A 27,544-nucleotide genomic window follows, 5' to 3' on the forward strand; every position below is an offset into this window, starting at 1 on the left:
AAATTAAAGGCAATGTGTAAAGTATTTGTGCAACACGTCAAATAGTAACACAGTGAGAACACACCACAAAAGGAGACCACAATAGAGTTAGAAACATAGAGGGGATTTAATAAATGAAAGAAGATCAAACCGCCAAAAATCCATTTAGTAGAACTGGAGATATTGAGTTTTAAAGTTGTAAATAAAAAAAGGGCGAAGAAGCACTATTAGGGATAGCTGCTTGCGCCAGACTTAGACAAAGTCACAAGTTCAGGCCAACCACAATGGAGTGTGGGCCGGCCATAAGGACTCAGTTAGGCCCGCTGAACAAAGTACTTTTAAATCTGGTTGTAGAGCATTGCGTGCATCCATGTCGAAGATGGTTTGCGCAGCCGAGATGATGCGTTGGTTCTGAGATGTGGGGAAGCTGAGATGTGAGGTCCTGTTGCATCGCTGTTGAGGATCCCGTTGACAGGGCTTGCTATGAAATGCCAGTGTAGGGATGCTTTGTGCAATCAGGAACATGCATCAGTTTTGATGAGCGTTGAAGCTCTGTGGAGTCTCGGCAGCGGCTGAGAGGCTACCGTCAATGAGATGCAAGGAGCTGAACCAGGGAGCACGTTGCTCAGCGACGGTTCCGAAGGCAATGAGGTAGTCCCAAGATGTTGGTTGCTGCAGCGATGTGAGTCTTTTGCGATGGGTCCAACCCACTCATCAGCTTCAGTGTGTCAGTTCTGCTCAATGATGTGCCGCTCAGCAGGGGCAATGCGTTGGATCCACTAGCAAGCACCTTAGGCCCACTTCCAAGGGTTGGGGATTGGGGTGGCACCACTTGGCAGGGCAGACTGTCAGATGGCAGAGTCTAGGTGGAAAAGCAGGGTGGTTGAAAGTATTTTATGTCCCTGAGACTTCAGGTGAGGAGGATAGCCAACTAGCCCTTGTAGTCACTCTGGGTTCAAGAGACCCTTCCCACCCAGGCAAGAGGACAGTAGGCAGCAGGCCAGGACAGCAAAGCAGGAGTCCATCAGAATGCAGTCGAGCAGAGTGGCTGTCCTTCAGCAGCACATCAGTCCTTCTTCCTGGCAGAGTATCCACAGGTTCAGAAGTGTAATGAACTGGTGGTGTCTGATATCCAATATTGATACCTTTGTGCTCTGGTTGTGTAAGGTGGGAGAAATTTCTAGATAGTGGCTTTGAAGCGCATGGAATTCCTTGCCTCCCCTGCCCTGACTCCAATTTGGCTGGAGTGACAATACATGGCCCTTTGTGTGTGGAGAGGATACATCCTATTCATGTGTAAGTGAGGCTATGTCCAGCTCCTCCCTCCCAACCTGCCCTAGATGGCCCATCAAGTCACAGCATTGTGTGCGGCTGTCTAGAAGGAATAAAGTCCAACTGACAACTACACCAAGCCATGTGACCAGAGACAGGGTGCAGGCACCAAATGGCTAAGATAAGAAAATACCAACTTTCTAAAAGTGGCATTTACAGAATTGCAATTTAAAGTCCGGGTTCACCATAAATTGGGATTCTAAATTGTGATTCCATAGACACCAAAGTTGAAGAAATATTTCTTACCAGTTACAAATTACACTCATAAAATGTAATAAGCCAGTACAGTGTTATCCCAAGGGAGAGATAGGCCTTGCAGTATTGAAAAACAAAAGTAGGAGTTTTTCAATACCAGGACCTGTAAAACTTAAAAGAACATGTCCTACTTATCAAATACATTGCACCCTGCCAGTTTAGCTGTCAAGGGCCTACACTATGTGTGACATATGTATATTAAAACATATGGTTTAGGACTGGCAAGAAGGTTACCTGATGAAATTATGGTTTAAAACTGCACCCACAGGTTCTGCAATGGCAGCACTGAGACATGTTTAAAGGGCTATTTACCTGGATGGAACAATCAGTGCTGCAAGCCCACTATTAGAATTGTACAGACCCTGGGCACATAGAGTGCACTTTACTGGAGGCTTGTAGGTGAAATAAATATGCCAATTGGAGGTAAGTTAATATTACCATGCTCAGAAGAGAGAGCACAAGTACTCTAGCGTAGGTTAGCAGTGGTACAGTGTGCAGAGTCCTAATACTAACATAAACGAGGTCAGAAAATGGAGGAAAAAGGCAAAAAGTTGGGGGAAAGACCACCCTAAAGCTGACAGGTAGGTCTGACAAAAATCTTTATTTATAACAAAGTTATAATTTATGTTCTGGGCACAACTTACTATAACTCAAAGACCTTGGGACACAGTGACCACATTAACTATAACTCTCACCTTCTCCATGCACAGCTTATACACTTTCATATCACATCACTTATACTATGTTAAATGATAGCAATGATAGGAATACTCATGCCATCTGAAATGACATAATTTATGAGAAGAATGTGCATGGTACAAGGGCGAGTTATATTTAACATAGTCTGCCGAGCAAGTTTACAACACTGTATGTTTCTTTATTTCTTTCAGGATTTTTTTTTTCCTGAAGGTGTATAGGACTGTTTCAGGATTTTCTTGTGCCTTAGATGAGGTATAACTTTGCTCCCCCTTCACTTAGCAATAGGGCCAAATTTGGCCCTTCCAGTACATCGTGGCTCCCATATCTTGTCACGCCCTCGGCATCCGCCCTGCATTGCTTTGCTGTACCACCGGCCCTGAAGACTCAAAGCACAAAAATGCTGCCAACACAGGCCAGACACCAGAGGCACTTTTTTGGATCTCACAATCTGCCACATCTGAGCTTGCCCCGATGGACAAAGACAATGAGTCAGCGTTAGACAGAATCAATTTTCTCTTGCCGCTAAGTGCTGAAACATCGATCCCCTACAGAGAGTTCCCCTGGATGGAAGCCCAGAGAATTATCTTTTCGGCACTCAGTGATAATGTGGTGTGGAAATGCTGTAGCTTCAGAGTTCATGGCGTAGATGTGTTGAGTTTAATCCTGCACATAAAGAATGAGGTGATGGAGAGATGCTCCCTTGAGAAATGAGGAGGAAAACCACCACGGCTCTGCGCTATCATCTGCAGGGGGGATTTATTTTATACTTTACAGTTTAAACATACACTACACAACTATATCATGGGAAGAAAAGGAGCTACGTCTTCATTTTGAGTCTCAAATATGTGTCAAGCTGTGTTCCTTATCATCAAACACGCCCTAAAAGACTATTCTGGGGAATGTAACCGTGACTCTTTCAAAGGTAACTATTCTTTACTTTAATAAGAAGTTACTTTGCTCACTGGTGGATAAAGCATCCATTTTAGACAAATGCCAGTTCTAGAATGTCTGGTGCCTGCATATATATGTGCCGTTCAATGGAGTACCAGGGATGGACCATTAGTAGTCCTGCCAGAGAGATTCCCTTTATGAAGGTTGACACTATAAAAAGACTCTTTGCTGTTTTGCTGTATCGCGACAGACAGCTGTCACTTTCAGCTGTCTGTCGCAGACGCGTTGCATACAGTACCACAGAGTGGGCTTTTTGGGCCCTTGTTTATGATTACATGGCTTTCTTGTCTATCTCGCTCACCCGTTCTTTATTAGAGGCCTCTCCTTCTTATGCTGTGTTAGCCCCACGACTGGAACATCGCTTGTTAGAACTGTGAGTTCAGTGAGGTGCTGGTCATTTTATTTACGCGATTAAAAGCCAAAGTCATGTGACAAGAGGCACAACGATAGTCCAACTGTGGACGCAAGTTGCAGGTTTAGCCATCATCGAAAGGAAGAGCCTTTGAGGAGAAAACTCATTAAATTCACCGGAGTTCTTTCACACGGGGAAAAGGGGGGAGGCTCAGCATTGCTTTGATTCGACACTGGAGAAAGTTAAGATCGGCAGTATTGATTGGCTTTCAGCACTGAGTCGAGAAAAAAATGTTTTTTTTCAGTGAAACTCACACTTTTACCTTATTGACGTCTTAGTCAGTCCTACGAGCCGAATTAAAGTGGGCTTCTGGAATGTTTACTTCATCACCTCAAAACGGAGTTAATGGTATCACTTCCACTAAACGAGCATGATTCCAACACTTCAACCATGTAAGAAAATGACTACCCAGGCCCGATCAAAACACTACCGGAGGACAGCATCCAGGCAGTTGGGCTTCCACACTAGCAATGGGCTATGTGCTGTGGAATATACAGGAGTACTGATGATTTTAAATAGTAGCTGGTCTCAAAGACGTCTCTGCAAATCCCTTAAAATAAATGCTATATAATGTAAGTATACATAAGTATACATATGTTACATATACGTATAAATTCACTTCTAAATAATATATGAGAATATATTCAATAATATAAACAATATTATGATCATCTGAGCTATTTAAATACATATTTACAATATTAGGGCAAGACATAGAAAAGCCTGTATTTCTATCCGCACGGATATCAGATAGGTAAAAAGTGGACATTAATGCGCAGGCGGCTACTAAATGTCTAGGATGGGAGTTTACATGGCATCCTTGTGAGAGAGAATAAAACACCCGAACGATTGAACAAAACCTGCTGACAGAAAGTATGCAGCATTTAAGGTGTTCAGGTACCTTTGAATAAAGGTAGTTACTGAAGAACATTCTCAGGAACAAGCACATTAGGAATAGAGCTAAGCAAAGAGTCGTCGAAAGATGGTGAAACCGCAGCAGACTGGAGCCTAAGATTATGCCCAAGATCTGATTCAAAGGGGTACATTTACTAAGATTTTGTTCAGTATTTCTGTCAGAAAAGTGACGCAAATCAACACAATATCTTTTTTTCCCAATTTACTTTCCAGCACAAAACCTTTTTGTGCTGCCCTGAGGGCACTTTCCATGGGTGATGCATGGCTGTTCCTGGGCAACCACATATGGTTTTTGAAGCAAACTCATATTTACTAAAAAAAGGTAGACAGGGCTCTGCATCAAAAAATAACACTCATTTCAAATAGGTGCTATCAGGGAAAAATGCTTTCATTTCAACTTTCTTTTCCCACTTTGCATGTGTGCTGCACTGTACAGCACATGTACAAAGTGGGATACGTTTTAAAGTTAATCTAAACTTAGTATTTTGGACTGGAAGGGTACATTTTCAATACAAAACCTATGGTAGACTCACACAGACATCCTTGCACTTTGGTGCAAAGGTGAGTGCTTGGCGCACGACTCCCTGGTTGTGTGCCAACGCTAGGGAGCGGGCCATATCTCTGTAAATATGGCATTCTCCTGCTCTCTCCTTCTCACACAGCGCAGCACAGCAGTTTTGACTGCTGCACTGTGCTTTGTGAGAATTTGGTAGATAGACCCCTAAATCTCCAAATAAGTCCAAATAAAGTCTATCTTCAAACACCAAGACAGCTGTATACTTACCAAATGCATAACAAGTTTTAATCTCAAGCCCGATCTGGCTTTGTTCTTTCGACAATAAAGAGCTGGGACATCAAGTGAACCACAGTGAAATGGATTAGCATTGGCTTTGGCCTAGTCTATTAAACTTACTAAATGAGTCAGTAAAAGCACTGAATTTACAAAGTGATGTGTTATAAATAATAGTCACAGCTTATTGCAACTATTGATAAGAAAGGTGAATTATTCAATTCCGCCATTAGCAACTTCAAGGAGAGAAATATAAATCTTGAAGGGAAAAAATCAGACACTCGTAGATGCAAGGAACTAATGGAGAAACTAGCAGATCTCCCTGAATCACACGAATGATAACTACAGATATTTTTAAGAAATCAAAAACGCATGTGCTGAGCCTACATCTCACCCTGAAGTAAAATTCTCAACCAAGTTGTTCAGCATAAATATTATTTTGGCTCAAGTACATAAGGATGAGGTAAATGAGAGATCTAGGTTTCAGTTTTTACCAACTTCGACAAACTCAGTAAGGCAAAGCTGTAACCTCTCTGAAATAGAAACGTCACCACATAGTGACAATAGTAAGCCTCCGTCAGACAATCAAGTAGAAATTCTTAACATAAATTCAGCAACAGCTCCGCTGCAAATCCCCAACAACTAGTCCTGCAGCCTTACTCAACCTTACTCAACCTCTCATCACAACCAATGACTGAAAGACAAAGAAAGGCTAAGTAAAACATACAACAAAAAGCCAGAACATAGGATTAGCTTTCAAATCAAGACATTGGAGACAACACATATTATCAAACCAAAAGAGAGTCTCAAACAATTTCCTATCTTCACTGAACAATAACAAAACTGCAAAAAACGAGTCTAGTCTCTCTTCTTGGCACTCCTCAAAACATGAAGCTCAAACCAAGCAAACTCAAAATAAAAGTTTGCATGTCTAAACAAGTGTAAAACACTAGTTCTCCTCTGTCTTTAAAAGGCAAACATCAATGAAGACAACGTGGATTCAATACATCTTAGAAAGGCTCTGTAGAAACAAGAGGCAGCACCCCGTGGCTGATGAGGCAAATCATTCACAGGAACAGCTGCCACATGTACAAATAGAAATAACGAACAAGAATGGCCTATCAGCTTTGCAGCACGCAGAAGGTGAGCTTTCAATCTCGGAACTATCATCTACTAGCCATGTCAATACTCAACAATTAATTTTATACCCAGACTTTCTATCAAGAGTTCCATTCGACGTAGTAAATAGAAGGAATATTGCGAAATTGCTTGCAGACCAGCCTGGCCTGAAACATCTATCCTCGGACCATATCTGGTCTATAGAATTGATCAAATACAAAAACTCATCTGCCAACGAACCATCTGTTGTTACATGGGATTCAGTGGAAGTGGTCAACTTCATCTCATCAAAAAGGTCCATTTTTAATGAATGGGGTATTACCATAAATAAACTGTTACATCAAACCTACCCAGATCCTGTTCTATCCAAAACTTTAAAATCCGCAGATTTAAAAACTAACAACAAGGAAAGAGCAAATCAGTATCTAATTAAGAAAACAGTCATGAAATTCCATAGGCCAAACTGGCAGAAACATTTTAACACAAGGCAATTTGTGAATAATCTCTGGAAAGCAGAATTAATCACTCTAGAGACAGGTGTTTGAAATTCCTTCTAATTCAATGCTTAAGGATTGGCACTCGCTAGCCTCAACACTGAATGATCAGAAAAAGGCATGAAGTAAGTCTTGTTCTAGGACCCAACATCCAATATTTATATGCTCCTGGAACTTGGGCTGACTTTCAACACTAAAACAGGATGAAGCAATATTAAAATAGTTTGGAAGATTCAAAGTTTTATGTCTCCAAGAAACCTGGAGTGAGGCTGAAGTCCAGATTCCTGGTTTTGAAACAATCTACAAAATTGTGAAAAGGGACCCAGGTAATGGAAGAGCAAAGAGAGGATTAGCCACATCAAATAAATTAGACCAACATTCAAAATTACTCAGATTGACTTCAAAATGATATACTCTTAGTGCCCACAATGAAAATTGGTGCCTAGGGAACCATTCATTTTCCATGAAAATAGGATATATATATATAAAATTGAAAAAGGAAAACATCAATAAACTCATGAAATCAATCCCCGCTCTAACTCAGAATTTCCTAGAAAATCACATTCTCTGAATAGGGGACTTTGCCCTTATTTTGGTGTCTTCTCCAGGTCAATAATCTGCAGTCCATCTCCAAGATCAGCTATGGCAAATTCCTCCAATAGAGATCAGTCCACAAGGATGAGATACCCCAGGAGAAGGTTTGATATCAAACCTTTCTTCTATGGCACCGAGAAGCATAATTTGCAGTTTCTGGGAAGATCACCCTGCCAAACCCTCACATTTTTTGGTCTTTAAGAACACCACCCTTGACTACACCATAGCCAGCATAGACCTTTTTTCAATAATTCTTAGTTACTAAATTGAAAGTGGAACAGAAAGAGACCATCTTCTGTAGGTCATCTGTTTACTACATAACAATCGGCCTATAGAAAAATTCGATGGGTGTCAGACTTTTTCACTATTAGCAAAATTAAGCAGCTTAATTGGAAAGGGAATAAGCTACACTTGTTTTCTAAATCAAACATGTTCAGGGCCTGTAAACTAAATGCAACTAGTAGGCCTGCAGTACTGTTGTACACTTTAAAACCTGTCTCAGGCCTGGCATTGCAGCCTGAATGCAGTGGTACACTGCCATGTCCACATGACACTTAAAACCCCTTGCCAAGGCTTAAACTACCCTTTAATTACATACAGGTCACCCCTAAGGTAGGCCCTAGGTAGCCCAGACGAACAGAGTGCTAGTTAATTAAAAAGCAGGGCATATGCTCTAAGTTTTACATGTCCTGGTGGTGAAAAACTCTCAAATTAGTTTTCACTGCCTTGAGGCCTACCCCTCTTATAGGATAACATTGGGGACTCCATGTTTACCTTTAATATCCTGTAATTCCAGATTGAGAAGAGGTAGATCCGTCATGTTTAGACCCTATGGACTTCGAATGATAATCCTCTTTAATGGAAAAGTCAGATTTATTGTTATAATTTTTAGAATGCCACTTTTAGAAAGTTGCAATTTTTCTGCTCTTACTCCTGTGTGCCTGCAGCCTGGCTCCAATACATGTCTCGGGAGTGGTGACAGGTGGCCTTTGTGCATTCCCTCAAGACTGCCACAAACAAAGGTAGCTTAGGTGTGACTGATGGGCCTTCTACATTCTGATGGGCTATACTGGGGAGGCTGGGAGGGAGGAGCTGGTCACAGCGTCACACTTACACCTGAAAAGACTGTGTCATCTCCCCACACAATGTACTACTTAACCCCCTGTAGTGAGGCTGGAGCCAGGGCAGAAAGGGAAAACCTCTGCACTTCAAAGCCCTTTCTTCAAGTCTCCCCCACTTCAAAGACAATAACGGGTGTAAGAACTAGACTTCTGACCCTACCAACTCAGTACACTTCTGGCCCTGTGGATCCTCTGCTGTGCTGCTGCAAAGACTGCCACTCTGCTGGATTGCTCCTCTGGAAGAACTACTTTCTTGTGTGTTGACCTACTGCCCTCCTTGCCTGGGTGAGAAGGACTGGGCCCACATCACTTCAACCCAGAACCAGAGTGACTCCAAGGACTTGCTTGCCTCCTGTTTTTTGAAGTCTTAGGGACACAAAAGACTCCCAACTCATCACTACAGCACTTGGACTCTGTCAATTGTGAGCTGACACTGCCACGTGGTGTCAATCCAGTCCTGGGCCCTTCAAAGTCCAGCCAGGAATCAACACATCAGCGCTCTTGCCCCGCTCAGAACCAGTGCATCTCCATCAACAACAATGCATCACCGCTGCTGTGAGGATCAAGCACACTGCATCACTGACTACATGGTGCATTGCCTCCATTTCTGATGCATCTCCGACTTTGAGCAGCTAAGAGCTGACATGTCACCTCCATCCAAAGGATCGACAACGAGGCATCGCCTCCTCTGCTCCTCGCATCTTCTATGACATCGAATCAAACAAGGTACTTTTTCAGCAGGAGAAGACTTATTTAGTCACAACAGTGATGGATGACCAGTCCTCTGAAATCTTAATTCTACTATATCCAATGGGATTTAGATTTCGTGGATGGGACATCCTTCACCATTGTGATGCGGGAACCCATCTGCCAAGTTCTAAATCAGGCCCTAAGTCATTACAGGAAAATGAAGATTGAAAAACACCTAAAGAAATAAAATATATCATAGAAAAAGGAAGGGAGGATGGCACCACAGGACCTAGTGGTCTACCTGCTGCACACTTCAAAACAAACACACACTTCTAGCCAAATGTGTTAGTTAGACTCTTTAATGAATGTTATCACTTTCAAACTGTACCGGATTCTAGGCACAAATCACTTTTGCAGCCAATATACAAAAAGGAGGACATGGCTAACCCTTCTAATTATAGGCTAATTACCTTATTAGATAAAGAGGCCAAATATTTTTGTTAACCTATTCTATAAGATTTAGACGACTGGATGAATGACAGGAACATAATCCCTACAAATCAAAGTGAGTTCAGACACATGATGATGATTGAACGTAATATTATCAGCGTATCAGTCCTTATTTTAACATTTTTTCAAAAAGTCAATCCTATGCACCAGGTTCATCAACCTCAAATCACCTTTTGAGAAGGTCTCCAGGAAGCTTCTGTGGTCCAACTTGAGAAATTCCATGTAGTATTCTAAAGGCAATCAAACATTTCTATACAAATGATTGGGTTAGAATAAAAATCGGACACTAGGATGCAGTATCACGTAACATCTATACTTCTAATGGGCCATAGCAAGACTGCTGGCCCCAGTACTGTTTAACCTTTCCACAGCCGATCTATATGTTGATGTTGGCAAAAACCAACTCTGATCCACCAAAACTAGCTCATCTGCAATTACCAATTTTACAGTATGCAGACAATACTATACTAATGAGTAAAACACCAATCAGTAGGCAATGTATTTTAGATGAATTAGGAAGCTATTGTAAGAACGACCTTGCAATCAATAATAACAGTTCAAAAGTTATGGTTATAACGCCAACAACTGAGCCTGATTCATCAATAAGTGTACAATGAAAATTGTAACCTCCTATAAAAACCTGGGAATACTATTCAACCATCGAGGCTCCTTTGAAGATCATAAGGAATCACTGCAAATAGGAACAAATTCAATACTCTATGCTTACAAACAGCTACATTTAAATACGGAAAGGCCATCTAGTGAACCACTATTTAAAATATTGAAATATAAATTAGATCCAACCCTAAATTATGGCTTAGTCACACTTGTAATGGGTATTGCGTTCTTTATAAATATGGTAATATTTTTCCATCCAAGTATAACCCTGCTCAAAGCCAGATTAGGAGTGAATTTGGACTGTGGTACCACCTCATAGTCAGACAACCATGGGCATAGCTTGGTCGGTAGGACTGGGGGGTGTGAGCTTCATATTTTCCGACAATCAGGCTAGCATATAATGTTAAAATACATTAACGACAAGCAAGGTGCATGAGAGGGGCCTAAGGAGTAGTGGAAAGGGAGAGGAGTGTGGTTTGGCAGGAGTACTAAGAGAAAAAACACAATATTCTGTAATACAACTATTTCTTATGGATTTTCACACAGTGTGTGTGCGTTTTTTGTCTGTGGGTATGTAAAAGTATCTGCTGAAATTCAACTGATGTCTCACAATTCCCAACTGAAAGCACCTGTACTCAACTATTTATAAGAAAATACATTTAGTAGGCAGAGGTAACACCCTACACACTCCCCCGCCCCCCAAGCTATGCCCCTGCAGACAACTGGCCCACATTAAACCACTGCATATAATGAAACATTCAAGTAAGAATACCCGAAGCTTTTACACCCGGCTCTGCTGACACCTACCCTGGGAAACAGGAATGGCATGTTTTACTAACTCATTAACTCTGTGTTTGGCTGAGTCCGACAAGACACTGAATATTTAGAAAAAGCTCCACAAGGGCAAAACAATCTATCATTCAAAGAGAATAAAAACACTGTTAGTAAAAACGGACATGAGTGACCTGTCATAAATCCATATAAACTACTGATATTTCAATACTACTTAAAGTAGCGATTTTCGAACAAAGTATTACATTTTTACAGTAGCGCTTTGTTCTAATTCCCTCTCAAGCTAGATTTCTTCCATGTCAGCCCAAAGATCTAGATAAAAGCTGTAGATTTTGTTGCTATCATCTCGAATCTTTGCCCTCTGCCTTTCGAGAGATTAGAGTTCGATTTCTGAAACGATCCTGTTGCCACCAATGTAATCTGCCTGAAAGGATCCAGCATCTAGATGGACAAGAGATTCATAAAACCCTTTATGGCAATAGACAAAAAAGCAACTCATATTGAAAAGGCTTTGGATCTTAGACGGGGAGGTCTTCTCTTTGTCACCTAGTAACCCTGGGTCGTAATACTCTCTTGGGTCACTTGAAATCATCATTAGCAAAAAGTATTAAACGGATTTGGGTACTGATCTTTCAGTCATGGGCATTTGGTTGTCAAATGGTTTTACCGTTTATAACTTTGAACTCATATACACTGAAAATTAATGGATTGTAATGATTTTACATAATTTAACAACAAACATTTTTGCACCTTGCACCTTTCAAAAATAAGGAAGCAGTCGGTGTAAAAGGATGTATGACTGATAGGTATCCTTTTGTTCATAGCAGCAGGCATGACCCCAACTCTTTTTAGCAGTAAACAAATGTTAGTAGCCACAAGAATATTTGTGTATTTATGACTCTATGCATGTTGTACTAGTATCAAACTTTGCCCCCCATTCACAAAGGCATTTTAAGGCTTGAAATGTACATTTGGCCCGGGTGGCTGGATTTACTCTAGCTCGTAACCACAAAAGGATTCCTAGCAGTCATAAATCCATTTAATCCAGCATAATTATAAAATTATGTGGAAGTAAATCCCAGACTATGGGTGGATATTGGATGCTGGAAGTCGTTGTTGGCTATGTGAGTTTGGGAACACTCATAAAGACATGATCCTCATGGTTAAGATCTTATCTAATCCCCTAGTAAGTAACAGACCAATGCTTAAAAAAGCTTTTTGCAACAATTTGACAACGTTTTTAAGGTTAAGATTCTCAGCATTCATGCTGGATTTAACTCTGTCGAGACCCATGTAAAGGATGATCTCGCCCAAAATATCTCTGGTGGTGCATCACAGCTGTTGTCGTTTCCATCTATGTCAGCACTTCAAGTCAAAGAAATACTTATGGGGATTAAATTGGGTCCCCCCAATGACCTGTGCCCTCCTAAAGTTCTGCAGTTGATTTCTGATCCCATGGCTGAGTTCTTGGAAACAAAAATCAATTTAGTCTTGAGACGTAGTATGCTTCCAGAGGGATGGAAGAACATTTTTGTTATCCCACTCCCTAAAAATCCCAGTGTAGATCCAGGTGAATTGAAAAATTACCACCTGATCTCGCTCCTTTTTCCAACCCTGGGAAAATACTTATGAAACACTTGAATAACGTGTTAGTTAAAATCATCACTGACTGTGATATCCAAGACCCTTCTCAAAATCGATTCACAAGTGGTCATAGTACGGAGTCTGCTCTCATCACTGCCACTGATGCGATGAGAATCCAGGTTGACCAGGGTGGGACTGCCATCTTGGTCCTGTTGGACTTGTTGGCAACTTTTGATAGTCTCTCCCCATCACGTATGGTTAAGCAGCTACAGCAAGTAGGGGGGGGGGGCAACAAGACGCTGGAATTGCTTCACTCCATTCTGGTCAAGAGACACCAGGTTGTTAGCTGCAGTCAGTTTAGGGCCAAGGCCTCCAGTCTCCCCTGTGGAGTGCTGCAGGACCCCACACTTAGCTCCACACTTTTTAATCTGTATGTCGCACCTTTGGCTGCCATGGTGAGATCTTTTGGATCCCAGGTTTTGTCATGCCCCGATGATATACAAATTATTGTGTCTTTCACTGATAATCTTTCAGAAACAGCTGAGAGTTTTTAATGCTGATTGACTGGAATGAGTTGCTGAATTAAGAATTTCCTTAAGCTTAATGCTAGCAAGACCGAAATGACGGTCTTTGGAGCCCAGCATTCAGTCTGGTCAGAACTTTTGTGGCAGGTGTCATGTGGGCCCCTCAACCACTCAAAGGATTATGTTAAGAATCCTGGTGCATTATTTGATAACTCTCTTGATTTCAATCTACTGGTAAATCACCCCACGAGCAGCTGCTTATTCGTGTCTTCAGGAAGATTTTTCCATTTTATTCCTGAGGAACTTCGCAAAGTAGAAACAATCACACCGATTAGACTGTTGTAACACCATGTATCTTAATATCAATAGTTATGCCTTGAACAAACTTCAGACAGTGCATATATGAGCTGCACGGTTCATCCTCAACATCTTAAAAAAACCTTCATGTGAAAGAAGGTCATTTGGAATCTGCACTGGATGCCAATTAGGAAGTATGTGATCTTCAAGGCACTTTGGGCCTGATTGCAACATTGTCGGTCCCACCATGAGACCGCCAATGCCAGCATGATGGTGGCATCCCCTCCGTCATATTACAATGTTTCCACCGGGCTGACCATTGGGAATATTGTATTACGATGTTCCCGCAGGTCAGTGTGGCAGAAACAGTGCTACGGTATTGGTCTTGGCTTGCTTAAGAGAGCCGTGGCCAATACCGTAGCACCCCAGCACCCTTGGAATGCGCAACAACTGCAAAGCATTCTGCATTCTGAGGGTGCTGAGTATGGGGGGCCCCTGACACTGGCTTTCCACCGGTCTTTCCATGGCGGGATGACCGCTGACGGAAAGCTGAGTTGTAATCAGCACAGTGGCACTGAGTTCAGCACCAACGTGGCTGAGCACAACTCGGACCACCATCAGCCAGTCGGAAACTATGTTCCAGGCAGTGACTGCGGTCCCCTGTCGGCTCCGTCTGCCAGGGTTGTAATGTGGAGGTCGGACCACCTGGAGTGCGGTGGGCGGACCATCACTGCGGTTTACAACAGTTAAGAGTGGAAAAGATCTCTTTCAAGGGTCAGAAGATGAACAGAACACTACCAAACTTGATGGAGATGTAGAGAAAGGAATTTACCCCTGGGAAAATATTTTTTCCCCCTTAAAGGAATAAAAAAAAAAAGAAATGTGCAATTACAAATTGGGACTGCAGATTAGTGGCATCAAACAGGTAAGGGGCAAGCCTAATCCACTGGCTTCATCCAGAGAGGAAGAAGCTGATCCATTGTAGCACTGGGTCAAGGATTCATGCCTCATGGATACTTTGATGAGGGGTTGGAAGATACTCTTCAGCACTGCAGAGAGGTCTAGTAAAATGAGCGCTGCTGTGTCTCCTTTGTCCATGTTGAGACAGATACAGTCAATGGCTGCGATGAGGACTGTCTTGGTATTTTGGTTAGGTCTAAAGCCACATTATGATGGTCCTAGCAGGTATTTTACATTGAGGTAGATGGTCAGGTGGTTTTTAGCGAGCTGCTCCAGGGTTTTGGCTGGTCATGGAAGGAGGAAGAAGGGCCAGTAGTTGGCCTTGGTCACGTGGTCCGATGATGGATTCTTGAGAAGTGGTAGGATAGTAGAGTGTTTTCAGGAGTGTGTGTAGGTGATGGTGGAGAATGATAAGTATGGGTGGAGGACTTTGCAGATGGGGTTGAAAACTTTTGTGAAGATGTTGAGAGAGGAGAGGTCCATTTGGAGGGTGAAGTTGTAGAAGAAGGTTGTAATTTTTTCAGAAATGTGATTGGATAGTTGATTGCAGGGCATGTGACTTCTCTCATGATGGCTGAGATTTATTTGGCAGAGTTGGAGCTGTTGTGAATCTATTCAGTGAGGGCTTGGTGTTTTTTGGGCACTGGTGGCAGATCCAGGGGGACAATTTGAAGGACCATTTGTCGGTTTTGTTATGGGAATGGCAACGCTGTTGTTCCAGCTACTTGCAGTGATGCTTCGTGAGTTAGAGGTCCTCAGTGACCAATTGGGGCTGGGGCTCGGAGCAAGGTGTGCCATGGATTTTAGAGAAGTCAGGGAGTCCATGCAAGATGTGATCCACGTGTTGGCGCTCTCAATAGCACATGTTAGGTTTGTGTGGTGAGGGGGTGTCAAGACCGCAGTTCAGAGATCAGTATGTGCTCGTAGATTTTGTTGCAGTGGGTCAGGCGGTCTGGGTGTTTGCAATTCTGGGCTGTTTCAGGAGGTGCATCCAGAATCAAAACAGGGAGTGATCTACGGGAGGTGAGTTTTTTCACCGTGTTGTTGGCAGAAGTTGATGAGGATGAGAGTCAAAGAGGTGTCTACATGAGTGAGGGTCGTTCAACTACTTGACGGTTCTCAAGATGCTGAGATCTTCCAGGCTAGTGGTTGAGTTTGGGTAAGTCTTGTTCTGTATGGTGTGCTTGGCAAGGGAGCGGGTGTTAGGGAGCAGGCAGTTGAGGGTTAAGTGTGTGTTGTGCGAGGTGGCAGAGGAGTTTGTGTGGCTGTCTGTGCAGTGGTTGGAGATGGCAGTGGGGTTAGGGGTTCTGCAAGAGAAGTAGCAGAATGGGCAAAAGAATACGCCTTTCATCTGGGTGAGGACGTCACAGGCTCAAGGATGGGAATGGGTGTCCGGAGTTGAGGACCTAGAGCTTTTTGTCAGAGCAGTGACTATGACTGCGATGGTTGGCTGATGGACCAGAGGTCTTAGCAACAGGCATGGAAGGACACAGATGGGCTTTCAGTGGCACACTGGCAGCACATCTGTGGTGCAGCTGCCAATAAGAAGGCCTTGGGGAGTGAGGAGGAGATGGCAGTGTGCAGGGTCACAGGTGCTCACAAGGAGGGCATACGGGGTCAAAACGGTGAGAAAGAAGCAGGGCAAAGAGAGTGAAAATTGCACGAAACAAAAGAGCTAAAAGGACAAACAGGCACAAAAAAAAAGACAATAAAAACCAAGAGGTTCAAAAAGAGCGATCAGTAAAAACAAAACTGGAACAAAGCGTGGGAGAATAAAAAGCAAAAGAGGGAAGACAGATCAGAGAGAGGTAGGGTCTTTGCAGAGGGAGTAGGGGGAGCTGAAAGCATCACAGATAAACTACTTGTAAGAAAAAGTGTAAACCCCTGCATCTGTTTGTACGTTTTGTTGTGAATGGTCCATGTGTCAAGGAATAATTTCAATCATATTGTTGTGTGATTGTTACTCAGATATCAAAAGAGATAATTAGAGGTGCAGTTTCTAGTGATCCTTAGGGCAGGCAGCAATCTGTTAGGGAACAGCCATACTTTTTTTTCTAATTGTAAAAAATGCGTTAACCCAAAGATAACGTGGTAGCATATGACAATATTAATGGAGAAGAGCCTTAGACAAAAGTTCACCTGCATTACACCCCTGAACTGAGTTTTTATTTTACAGTTTTGTAGAGGGTAAACTCGACCGGTAGGTATTGGGGCGCTTCACAGGAGCATCAGTTCCATTACATAATGTTACATTATTAATATTTGTTTTGGTGGGGTGGGAATGGGGAGATTAAGTGATATGCCTCGCATTACTAGATGTTAAACGCATGCTGAGACTTGAACCTGCTTCCACATTTCCAGAGTCAGCAGCTCTGGCCATAACGGCACATCTGTTCCCCAAGAGAATGAGTGAGTGAATGTTGACAAATATTTATTAATTTCTGACCCATGGTAGGGTGTCAGAAAGCATGGCTCCACAATTCTGCACTGTCCACTCCTCAAACAATTGTGACCTCTGTTTTGTCCGTTTTTAATTTGATCAAACTGCAAACGCAATGCTTAATTTCAGCCGATGGTTTCCGGTGCTTGGCATCTACACTTAATTGTCAACACCGGCACTTATGACAGCCTGCTATATAGTGGCACTGTTTATCTAATTTAGAGATGAGCATAGCCGTTGCTTATTAATTCAACATGCATTAAAAATGATTAAAAACTGCAGCCCAAGCCATTCCTTTAGCTTTGGGGGCCTGGAATATTCTGAATGCTCACACTTACAGGAGTGTGAGGTCGGGAGCAATGGGTGGAGCAAGCTGCAGTGGCCTACTGGCTAGGGCCCAGGTCCTTATTTTTTTACTATTTAAATCTATGCACGCGACTGTTCATTAACTAGGTGATCGTCACCGTGTCACCTGACCTACACCCCTCGCGTTTTCATGATCCTGACAGATTTGAGAGGTTTCGGAATCTGCTCAGGCAACATGGATGTACAAAAGTAGAAAGATGACAAAAACCGTGGCCACTTTGGGTCACTTGGGGTGAAAGACGCTTTAGACTGAAATAATTCATTATGTTCCTCGCATAAATCAACAGATGAAGAAGTTGCACATGTAAGCACTGAGGGATAAGGTACTCTCTAAATAATCCTAAGAGTGTTTTTTTGGCGTGTTCGATACAGAGGCAATTAGGCTAAAGTAAACGGAGTTCTGGCTTACTGAGCAGAGACTGTGAAAACCCCTGTGTCATTGTTAGATGGCAAGGAATTTAGAAGAACATTAAATAGGAAGAGGTGCATTAAAGAATAGACAACTTCTTGGTAGGTATTGTACAATGGCTATATAGAGGCAAGGAGCATTATAAAGTCTACAGTTTATCTCGCTCGTGGGTTCAAGATCACAAGAAATTCAGTCAAAAATATGGTCACGTTGTTCATGAAAGAAGGAAGCTGATTTATTAGTCAAAGGCCATGAAATTGCCATGCGTCAGTGAGGTTATTAGGGAAATATGTTTATAGTATTTGCCACCTTTAGGTGCAACTTTTTGTGTGGGGGAGACCGCTACTAACATGTTCAGGTCTGACTTTTTTCTGGTTATATCGGCCACATCTTGACTCGTCATGTGGGCACCGGTGGTCACACACCAGACCAGATGCTATTGACTTAGGTCATACGAACACATACTGTTTGAGCAGTGATATCTACAGAACGTGTTGTTGTGTTGTGCTCCCTGCTATACAAGAGAGAAGACACTGAGGGTCAGATTTACAAATAAAATGTACAGAGTGCAATAAAAGTTGCTGCGCTGCTTTACACTAGGGGAGAGAGAAAATTATATTTTCTAAAAATTGCCTGCTGCAACTCTCTTCCACTGTGCTGGCGCACAAACAGCCTGCCTAGCGCCACACATACAAACACACACATCCTTGCACCATAGTGAGACTGTGTGTGCTGTCTAGCACTGGGTTTGTACAGGAAGTGTACCTTTCCAATACATAATACTATTCCTAGACATACTTTAAAACAGTTCAAACATGGGATGGGATGCATAGCAGACAGTGCGCATTCAGATGGTTCTGGTGTGCAATGGCATTGGCATCGGATCCCTCAAGGGAGCCATCGCCAATGCCACTGTACTGTTTCTACTGGGCAGCCCGGCAGAAACATTGTAAAATGACAGGAGGTGAGGCCGTCAGCTTGATGGCGGCCTCTTCCCCGCAGCTTTGGCGGGCCGATGCCAAAGTCGTATTGAGGCCCTCAATCAGTAATTTCCCCACTGGCAATGTTGAGTAGTGTGCAGGTGCCAATCACATGACTCCCACAGACCTTGGTTTATTTACTTGCCTTTCGTGAACAGGTACCAACTTTTAGTCTGATAAACACCCTGTCTATGTACAGAACTGGGAAAGGGCTCAAAGCAGGCATGTTTGCATCTCTACGAAGTGTTCACAGCAGGTCTCTAGTCCTTCTTCTTCCTCATCTCCATACCTTCTAGACCATCAGCCTCCTTGACACTTGTGCTCTAGCAGTGCACAACTGAGGCACCAGCAGCGGACAGATTTTGCCACTTCCCCTGCAACTAAATTTGAACATTATAAGCCAGTCTCTGGTATTTAATTTGGATGTAGGCAATAGCACTGGTGCAAGGGCAAACAAATGGTTTCAGCATTTTGACCAGGACAATAGGAATCCAAGGTTCCCAGCCTAGAGGGGCAAGCTTAACATTCTGAAAGCGAGAGCCCATACCCTGTTGTAATGTTTAGATATCATAGTACGATTCTTCTACTTACCTTAAGCTGGCCCAGACCGACCATAATTGGTGTTTAATATGTTCAGATCCTGAGAAATGTGGCTTTATATAACCAAGGGCCTCATGAACAAATCTTTTTCAGAGGTCGCAAAAGGCCGGATTCACAGAATCATGCCATTAGTGACCACAAAAAAGCCTTTTCAAATGTACAAAAGTCAAATTGTGATTCGATAACCGAATCTCAACTCAGTTTTGTGATTCACTTTTTGGAAAAGTAGTGTGTAGGAAGTCCCTTCCAAATACCAAATGGCAGTGGTATATATTAATGTTTTGCAACCGAATTACGGTCACAAAACAATAATTTTGTACTGACCACTGAAAGGGCGTGATAACTGTTCGCAAATGGGATGAGGGGACCTCTTCCCCTTCGAGAATGTTTAACAAAATATTTTTTATCAACAGGCAGGGCTCCCAGGGATCACTGCCTATTATTAAACTATGAAAATGAAATGGTTAAGTTTTTTTTCAAACATTCTGTTTTCCTTTACGGAAAACTGTCTGTTTTAAAAAAAAAAAGTTGATTTATTAAAAAGCAAACACAGACATTAGTCAGCAGACTCCAGCAGGCCACCATCCCTGTGAGGATAGCATTCTAAATGGTCTGCAAACTGCAATCTACCTCATTAATATTCATGCAGTAGGTTGATTTGTGACCCACTAGGAATCACTAATGAAACATTATAAGGTTTCGTGCATCAGGAATTGTAATTTCCTAATTACAAATGAGTAAGACTCGCATTTTAGAAATCATAGTTCCTAATTTTTGTACATCTGACACCAAGTCACATATGCTAATTCTTCTAAGTGTAAAATATTAGTTGCCTCTGCTTTCTAGCAAAGTTCTCTTTCTCCATCTTTTGCTCACTTCCCCCTCTACGTCACTGGTGATTATTCCCACTGGTTGGGTCAACTAACCTAAATCTTTCTTTATTCAGTGTGCTTCTATGAAGGGAGTGTAAATTAGACTTGGTTTACTGAATTAAAGTGACAATTCTATAAAACCACTGATTTCAAATTCACTATGTTGGTGAAATGTTACATACCCCTTTGCATGTATATATAAGGGCATGCACATTTAAAAGTGTATGTACATGTGTGAATGGATTCCCACAAATAGGATAAGCAGTAAAACATATATTTTAATCTTGCTACAGATGCTATGGACTCATGACATTTTCGTATCTGGTGCCCCACGTGCAGTAAAAGGCCTAGAAATATATATCTTATATTCCTATGTACAGAGGAAAAACTCCGACTGTTGTCAGGCCTCGCTCATGTTACTGGTGCGTTTTTACTGCATGAAAAAAATGTCCATTCACCCCTCTCTCCTGCATGTGTGAGTGTATTGGAGAGCCATGTAAAGGTAGAAAAATACTTTTCAATAATTACGTTACATTTGAAACTCAAATTCCAAGAAATATAGCGCTAATTATGTCTCAATATGGGTAGTCCTGCACACAAAGAAAATTATCTAAAGCAGGTGTTTAGATAATGATAACAGTCGATGGAATAAAGGCAGGAAATTCTCGTTCATTTTGCATAAGAAATACTGGTTAATGTGTGAATCTTTCCATTTTTCTCATGTTCATATCTGAAAATTAATGTAATACAATTTAATATTCACTGTTATAAATGCCTGAAGCACTATAGTTCTGCCAGGTAAAACAGCAACTTAGTAGACCATTCTGCATATGCAGTTTCTCATAGGCCAAGGCATCTGGAAAGTCCAAAGCTGCAGGCAAGCCAAGTGTGACTGGGGTTTAAACAGTAAAAATATAATGGGGAATTCAGAACATGGTGACCTTTCTTCTTTTCGTGGTTGTCTCAGCTAACATATGCTTGGAAAAGGTCGATATTGGCAACCAACAAATCAGAATGACAGACATCACCTCAAGACTGCTTGAACCAACTACTTCATACTCATTTTATGGCTGCCTTTGTACCCTGATAACTACCAGTATACATTATGGCCAGGGTCACAGGCACTCAGAGTGAGCAATCATGAAAGAGAAACAAGGGTGCTGTACTGCATGAACATAATTATAAATCAATCTCTCACTTAAACTTGATTATCATAAGGAAGAGAGGAGAGGAGGTCTGTGGAGCAGTACATTCCAGAGAGCTAAACCTGCAACCAAAACTATCAAACCCACATTGCGGGAATCTATGACATCGAAGAAAATTACATTTATTTAAGCAAGGAGTCCACTCTGCCTCCACCCTACTTCCTCAAATGGCCAATAGTGGAACATGTAGACCAAATGGGTAACATTATGCAATCCATACATTTAGTGAGGAACCGGCCAGGCTTAGATGATGGATGATTGGCAAAGAACAAGAGTTTAAAAATTGATAAATATAACAATACTAGACACCACATCTCCATCCATAACAACTTTGAAAAAGTAAAAAATGACACTCTTGACCGATGGGTTGTAAAATTATTATTATTATTAGTGGCAGTAGCTAAGCTTTGTTGTTGCTGTTGTTATTATTATCACTATAAATGTAAATGTTTTTAGCTGATAGCATATTCCTTCTTAGGACCAAATTTAGGGCCTCATTACAAGGCTGGCGGGCCAACCGCCAGCCTGCCAGACCCATGAGGAGGAGTCTGTCGTGGAGCTGGCGGTCTCCCCTCCGCCCTATTATGATGGTTCTACCGGGCTGACTGACGAAAACCTCCATATTTGGAGGTTTCCGCCAGTCAGCCCAGTGTAAACAGTGGAGCAGAGGCATGGAGCAGAGGCCAATGCCGTCGCACGGAGATGTCTTCCAGCACCCTCGGAATGCACACTGTCTACCGAAGCAGACAGTGCACATTCAAAGCGTGCTAGGCATGGGGGCCTTGCGTGCCTACAACTTGGCCATGGGCAGTGCAGGCCCCCCCTGTGGCCCCCAGCACTGCCTTTTTTCCAGGCTTTTCATGGCAGGGACTCCGCCATGAAGAGGTTGGCAGAAAGGAGACTCATGATCAGCATGGCGACTCTGAACTCAACACCGCCATTGTTGACCACAACTCCGACCGCCACCTCCCCTTCAGGAACCATGCTCCTGGTAGTGGCGGCGGTCCAACTTCTGGGGTCATAATCTGGCGGTCAGACTGCCAGGAGTGCGGTGGTCAGACCGCCACCAGGAGTCTGGCAATCTTAAAACCACCAGACTCATAATGAGGCTCTTAGTCCTTGACAAGTGACACATCTTCAAAGAACAACCATCATCATTCTACTCCAACATTGTTTATTCCAAGAATATAAATTCCTCAATTTTGTACTTGTGTAGCTTAGTAAGAATATATCGTAATCTTGATGAGGTCAACTCATCTGGCTGTACTAGATTGTGGATGTAGCTTCCCCACAAATGATGGCAGAACAACTCCGTGACTTAGAGGGGCTTCTTTGCCACCATTTGTTGCAGAGTTACCATTGTGAAAGCCCACCATGAAAAGACGGTCCTAATTTCACATAAAATGAATAATAGCATTCCCAACATGCTGGTGAACAGCCACGTCATTTGAGGAGGACGAAAGGGTGGCCACTGATAATTATAAAACAAAACAAAACAGTTGAAGGAAGCCTAAGATTCAAACATGCATTTAACTGAAGAATAGCCAGTATGTTACCAAAACAATGCAATAATTGCTGTTTGAGGGACCAGAGCTTTCGCCGTCAACCAGTTGGAGCATTTGATGCTAAAATCTATATGTTCCCAGCACATTTTTATGCAGTTTTTTCTCAATACCTATGAATGGAAGTGAGATCACGTGACTGATATTGTTACTTAATATAAACTAAATCACGAGCAGGTAGTATGATCTCCTCACAAAAAAAATAAAAAGTCCTTGAAGAGTAATTATGGAAGACTCAGCAAGCGCTGACTCTGCTACTTTCTGAAAAACAACCTTTGTGGTGCCAATCTTAAAAAGGAGGCTACGCTTACTAAAAGTTGGAGAAAATGTGCAATTGTACAACATTAAATAAAATGGCATCTTTCCGTAGGAAACACATGAAACTTAATGAGCACACTAGAATCAATGTGTTTCGGTTAATCTAAAAACAACATTGGAATTCGGTAATAATATGTATCAGTACATGTTAAGGTATGCACGAGCATTAACAGTTTCGCAATGAAATTAATGGTGTTTAAGGCACAGGCACAAATAATTTTACTTTCATTCAATGCACCTCCCTTCTCTGTAGGTCCATCTTCAGTGCCCACGTCTGTTGACAGATATTCCACCATCTGACATAGACACTGGAGGCTGTTCTCCTGGAGGTTTACCTCCGTTGTTACATTCCGTGGAATTTACTATGGCACACAGGAAATCAGGCCTCAAATATGGGAGAGAGTCATTGGGGGGCGGGTGGAGCAGCAGTGGTCTATTTAGTCTAAGGAATGAAACATTACCTACTGTAGGTTCATCGATATTGCACTTCACCTCGTAATTCTGTAACTTTGTGGTGGAACACGTAACTTGGCGTCATTCATTTAAAGATGTGCATATATAACTCCTTTATGATTTGCAATATCCTGTGACGTTAGTGGAGAGTACTTTATTCATATACCAAATACAAGAGTTCCATCTCACAAAAAGTTGAATGTAAAACATATTCATTCGCGTCTTTGTGTTTGCAACTATTTATCCATTGGGAGTAATATTCACTGCCCATTCTACTCATCTCCACGAGCGAAAATAGCTGTACACAATATTCATATTTCTAACTTTAATAACTCGTAGAAAAAGTCCCTTTTCTGTTCCCTGTTGCAGTACGTACAGACTTGAAAGACAGAAAATTGAACAGACTGAATCTTTACATAAATATGCCTCGTAATCACGTAAACATCTAGTGTGAACAGATCTTACCTTAAATGACTTTTGAAGAACGTTTAGGAACGTTGAATTGCTTCTTTGAAATTGGAAATTCCTTTAGATTTTCATAGATTCATAAACGCAAACATTGTTTTGCATCCTGTTCTTCCTCCAAGTTCAGTGCAAAGGGCTCCGAAAAGCACCTTACGGTGTATTACCAACTTATCTTTATTGCTTTCACAATATTAGTCAACCTCTGTAAGCAAGGGATGGCACTTGATAAGAACTCTGTAGCGTGACACGATATAGGTTGTGAAATAAACCTTCTACAAAAGTTGTTTTAGTCCAAGAGGTCAAATGCTTAGTGGAAAACCAAGACCTGAAAAGCCTGTCTAAAGTAAGAAAGCATTTCTTTTTACCTCCTGAACAAATCATTAAGTATGTTTTTTTTCGCCTGTTGTGAATATTCAAGACATAAGACAGCCTGAAAAGAGATTAGTAATTGGCTGAAGCGATGTACACCTACTTCTCAGGATGGTATGACCAGAGTTGATACCTGTGCTGACTTTTGAAAGCCAGAAGCTTCGATTTTTTTCATAAGATTCCATTGCCTATATTATGACCTATTACTGTTTGCATTCATCAGATATTAGAACTGTCCCTTGATCTCTTAACATTACACCTCTTGCAGTGGAATGCACTTTGAAGAAGGATGGATCATTCCAGCACTTCTCTTGACTGGTGTATCTTGTGCACCAGATAATGTTTGGATTGAGCGAGACACTTCGCCACTGAACGTTCTAACGCACTGTTTAGACTCACTTCTGCCATTCTTTCCTCACCAGCTGGTCGCCCATCCCTTCCATTCTCTGCTTGGATCTAGATGGTGGGACCATGCATAGAGGTCAACTGCATACTGTCTTTCACGCGATGGTGGTGTTATGGCCTACAGAATGTACTGTTACAACATGATACTCTATATTCTGCTGTTCCATAGAACAATACCCAGCATTTTTCCTTTCAGTTGAGCACTCCATGATAGATGCTCCCTGCAGGGCCAGCTTTAGGACTGGTGGCACCTAGTGCAACTTTTTTTGGTGTCCCTCTACTAACCTCCTTCTCCACGGATTCCCCTCACTTCCACCTTCCAACACTGTGCCTTACCTCTCCATAACCCCTCTCTTACATGCATTTTATTTGTTTTAAAGCGCTGGTTGGGGTTGACCTTATTAACAAGAATGTATTTCTACCCAAACAAACACTTTTCAGAAACATTAGGACTAGATAATGAAAGCCTCCATAAAAAACATAACTTCCTAAACTATATCATGCTGTTCGCATGCAACTCATTGATGTCAGTTCATAAGTCACTGTGCTATACTAGGCTTGTAACTTAGTAACAGCAAGTAAGAAAATTATTTCTGTGACAAAAGCAGTAACCCACTGAGCTATCCACATAGAATATAGTTCTGTGATCTGCACAGTACGTGTTCTTTCTCCTCTTATTTATGGTGGGTAAAATTGCCACTAAACAGACCTCCAATCTCTCTCCTGCAGGAACATTGATCACCAGCATTATCTTGACATATTTATTGTAGCCCAAAATCTGCTGGACACACAGGAGACTCTGCAGCAGATGCTCGTAAATCCACACATATCTCTAAACACAGCGCCCCCATAAGGTCAGTTCCAGATGTGGCTGCATTGTTAAAACCACCTTAAAGCCAGCCCTGGATATTTGCTTTTGGCTAAGAGTAGTTCTTGCTAGATTCTTGCGTTGTTAACCTTATAGAATTACTCATAACATATAGTTAATTGCAGGACATAAGCACTCCCACATATGCCATGAAATTGCAGTCAAAGGCCTTCATTACAAGTTTGGCGGTCTCAGGACCGCCATGTTGGTGCCAGCGGTCGTACCATCGACGGCATGGCAGTGAAGATCGCCAAGTTATGACCATGGGGTCTTCCCAACAGAATACAGCCAAACTACCACCGGTACCACCAGTGCGGACATGCTGCCACAGACAGCGGTAGGCACCTTCAGACCGTTGGGAAGCATGTTTCTGCAGGACACATTACAAGGCTGCACATCGCCAGGCTTTCCGCCGCGGTCGCACTGCCATCAAAACCCTAACAGACACCAACTGTATAAAAAGAAATACTTCAGGAACACATACCTGCCAGGAGCTGCCATGGAGCCGGAAATCGAAGTCCTCCCACTGTTCCTGCTCGCACAATGACACCGGAACCAGCAACGAAGACAACAACCTTTAGTACACACACCTAGCACACACTGGAGGGAAAAGCATTAGTACACACGCACACACACCCACATCCAGGACAGCTTGCAACGGACACACAACAGACATGTAACCACACACCCATACGAACACACACACACTTACATACACACATGCACACACACATCCACACTCAAACTACACACGCCACAGCCAATACACACATGCCATACACACACCAGCCCACACACACACAGCACCGCCACTGTCTTACACAATCATACACAACACCACTGACTCACACAGCGACATCACAACCGCAACTACACAAACCCTTCACCAAGCACTCTGACTGCACACCTCCACATGATAACACTTACATACAACAACACGTAACAACACCACACAACCAATCGACACTATCACACTGCCATACAATGAACCATTTGTCACACAACGCCCATACCACACACAAAGCACAGGACATAACAAACACCACGAACACGTACGCACACACAACAACCACTCAAGGGCGCACATCACCACATTTATACATGCAAACACAAACTATAAACAACTTGGCTACACACTTGTATGTACCAGACACAAACATATCCAACACACAAGAGGCAGACATGACAGCGGGACTAATGGCAGGACCACACACACACACACACATGCAGTCCAGGCACAAAAGCTAGCACAACCAACACACACACACACATCTCACACACACACAAACCAAAGCCCACAAACACTAAACAGCCATGTAGAAAGAAAGGCAGGACAAGTAAGTTACCACTGAATCCAAAAGCAGGTTGGCCCAGATGTATTAAAATATTCAGCGATTAAAAAATAACTATATACAAATAGAAGGCCATTGGCCAGTCCAAAGTCTTAGGTGCCGAAGGCACAAATGGCACCTCACTGTGCCCCTACTTGCCTCCTGACTGCAAAATGGCCCCCACAGGGTAGGGGCATCAAAGGGGTAGGCAGGCACCTCAGGGATTGGGGGGGTTTGGGCCTGGGCTTGGGAGGGGGTCCTTGGG

General features: G+C 42.4%; 1 protein-coding gene across 1 annotated transcript in view; it reads right to left on the reverse strand.

Annotated features, from left to right (window-relative positions):
• Nucleotides 1-24,428, reverse strand: part of ASAH2 (N-acylsphingosine amidohydrolase 2) — a 302,407-nt gene extending 277,979 nt beyond the window's left edge. Inside the window, exon 1 of the mRNA XM_069242459.1 lies at nt 24,307-24,428. The gene's annotated coding sequence lies outside the window, so the exon portion shown is untranslated. The remainder of the gene's footprint in view (nt 1-24,306) is intronic.
• Nucleotides 24,429-27,544: the final 3,116 nt, after the last annotated feature.

The sequence above is a fragment of the Pleurodeles waltl genome, chromosome 6 (assembly GCF_031143425.1).
Source record: "Pleurodeles waltl isolate 20211129_DDA chromosome 6, aPleWal1.hap1.20221129, whole genome shotgun sequence".
Lineage (NCBI taxonomy): Eukaryota > Metazoa > Chordata > Amphibia > Caudata > Salamandridae > Pleurodeles > Pleurodeles waltl.